The 3,011-nt window shown below is 41.6% G+C and overlaps 1 non-coding gene across 1 annotated transcript; it reads right to left on the bottom strand.

Annotated features, from left to right (window-relative positions):
• Window positions 1-859: 859 nt before the first annotated feature.
• On the bottom strand, window positions 860-966 carry LOC120080625. Its single transcript, XR_005482579.1, has one exon. It is a non-coding gene; the product is annotated as a small nucleolar RNA R71 (small nucleolar RNA).
• Window positions 967-3,011: the final 2,045 nt, after the last annotated feature.

The raw sequence follows: 3,011 nt of genomic DNA, 5'->3' as shown, positions 1-3,011 counted from the left end.
TTGATTGTTACCGTAAAGGAATCAGAATTTATCATCCCATACTATCTCCATAGTCCCTGTGTTCGACCCTGGGCTTACCAGGCAACCTAGCAGGATTTATACTTGGATTTTGCTAGGAAAACTTGCATGTACAATGCATACACCACCATCGTAATATACACCATTATTTCATCATATTCACAATGCATCAAGTTTTTGGCGCAATTGTCGGGGACTACGGCAGTACATATTGTGCTAAAGATAACTTTTTTATTTTCTTTATAGCTTTCCATCTCTGTGCACTGCCTCTCCTTTGATAGGGGAAGAAGCAGGCGTCATATGAGCGAAGGACAAGTTCTTGAGCCCAATTACAACACAGAGATTGAAAGAACTTTCTGAAGAAGAAGAAGAGACAACCGCCTACATCAACAACAAGAGAGAAATCCCAACATAGCAGAGCAACCGAAAGACAGAGCACCGGACGCAAATAACATCATGGCGAACAACCGCAATAGGCTCATCTGAGACTATGTGTTGCCCAACCTTTATGATTTCTCATTAGCAATCATGAGGCCAACCTTGGATGGATCGAGGTTCGAGATGAAGCCGGTGATGCTGCAGATGATTCAAACTGTCGGACAGTTTGGCGATAGGCATGGCGAGGATCCGCACACCCACCTCCGGAGTTTTATTGAAATCTGCAATATGTTTGTGTTCCCAAACATCTCCGCTGAGGAGGTTCGACTAACGTTGTTCCCATTTTTCGTTGTGTGACCAAGCACGGAAATGGGCTTATTCTCTCGAACCAAGAGAGATCACATCGTGGGAATAAGTAGTTGAAAAGTTCATAAAGAAGTACTTCCCCCCGATAGAGAACGCAAGACAGAGGAAGTTGATTACTAATTTTGAACAAGATATCAACGAATCGCTCAGTGACGCCTGGGCGAGGTTTAAAAGACTAGTGCGAGATTGTCCGCACAATGGCTTACCCGATTATATCCAAATGGAAATTACTACCACAGTTTGAACCCTGCATCGTAGACGGCTGCCAATGCGACAGTAGCTGGAGGTCTGCTTGACAAGACATATGACGAGGCGAAAAATATAGTTGATCGCATTTCAAAGAATCACGAAGACTAGAGAAAAAGCGATCAACGACTAAGAATTAAGGATAGTGACGCAAGTAATGGGGCCATCGCATCCCTACAAAATAAAATGAATGCAATGATGAATCTAATACAAGGCATCGCAATCAATAGCACAGGAACGCATAAAGAGCAAGTCAACGTAATCGCTCAAACGACCACAAGTTATGTCACCAGTGGAGAAGCACATTCGATTGAAGAATGTCCAAGGAATCCGCAGTCAATATGCTTCATAAAGAATAACCCTTTCTCTGATAAGTACAACCCTAGGTGGAGAAACCACCCCAATTTCATGTGGAAAAATCAACAACAAAAATATCAACCTATGGCGCAAAAAGAAGGGCAGCCAGGATTTTTCCCGCGAATGAATGATCAAACGCAAAATCAAGCCAGCAGCTCACAAGCGCCACCATCTTCTTCCTTGGAAAGCCTATTAAAGTAGTACATAGAAAAGAACGAGACAGTGTTCCAGAATCAAGTGACTTCAATCCGAAATCTCGAAATCTAAATGGGACAGATTGCGGGCGAGCCAAAAGTAGACCACAAGGAGCGTTGTCGAGCTCAATAGAGCTCCCTCGCAACTTTAGGGGTACAGAAAAGGAACAACACCAAGAAATCTCATTGCTGAGCGAAAAAACGACAGGGAAGAAGGGGAAAAGCCACACCATGACTAACCCGAATGAGGTGAAAACCAAGAACCCATTGACATATGATGCAGAAAAGCCCGAGAAGATTAACCCAGAAGTTGCGTCCACCTACAAGCCTCTAGAACACGAGATAGAAGAAGTACAGCGACCACCATTCCCACAAAGATTGAAAAGGAAACAGAATGATGAAGAAAAAATCGCTACAATGGTAGTAATGCAAAGGTTAAATACTATGATCCCACCAAAAATGTGCAATCCAGGAAGCTTCACGATACCCTACTCAATTGGAGGGGTCTACATTGGTCAAGCACTATACGATCTTGGGGCGAGTATAAATTTAATGTCGCTATCAATTTTCAAACGATTGAATGTGGGAAAACTAATGCCCAGGACGGAGACTCTCCTGCTTGCAGACAGATCCCGAGTACACCCCGAGGGAGAATTGAAGGATGTCATGGTCTTAATTGAAAAATTCATTTTATCGGCAGACTTCATCATTCTAGATCATAAAGCAGACGAAGATGCGCCCATCACATTGGGACGACCATTCCTATCGACCAGTCGCGCTCAAATTGATGTACATAAGGGAGAAATCGTGATGAACGTTAATGGGAAAAATCTCTGGCTTAAGGCAATCAAGATCTCAGAAGATCGAGAAAAGAAGAGAAAACCGCCTTGGACATAAAGAGCCCAGACTGAAAGTTATAAGCGGTCCCTACGTTGTTAAGCGATTCAAATTCATCAGGTACGTAATTCTTTTGGAGTATCCTTCTCCTATCTTTGATTCATGAACTCACTCTACCTCTTTATATCTGTTATCATTTCTATATCCTTTTTACTCCTCATCTCTAAAAAAAAAAAAAAAAAAAAAATTTTGTTAACTCTGTCTTTTATATTTTTGACCCTCTCAATGTTTTTTTGCAACGATGTGGTAAACGATTGCGGTGGAGCTACACAATAACTGAAAAATAGTCGTTTAGCCATCGCAATCGAAGACATCGACTCACTGCAAAGAAGGATGCGATCACAAATTATGCGGGCAATAGAGCAAATTTGGGGGTTGTATCTTTCCTTGACTTTGTTTATTCCAAATTTTGCACTCTTGCATCTCATCTTTAACTTTGATAATTTTATCATCGCATCCTCTTTAGTCGGCACAATCATTAAATATTGATTACTTTAGTAAGTCACCGCATTATTTTTCTATGCCAATTATGATTTCAATGATGAAATGGATTCC

Source organism: Benincasa hispida, chromosome 6, assembly GCF_009727055.1.
Source record: "Benincasa hispida cultivar B227 chromosome 6, ASM972705v1, whole genome shotgun sequence".
In the NCBI taxonomy this organism is placed as follows: domain Eukaryota; kingdom Viridiplantae; phylum Streptophyta; class Magnoliopsida; order Cucurbitales; family Cucurbitaceae; genus Benincasa; species Benincasa hispida.
The sequence above is the reverse complement of the archived record's forward strand: the minus strand, read 5'-3'. Positions and strand labels throughout refer to the sequence as shown.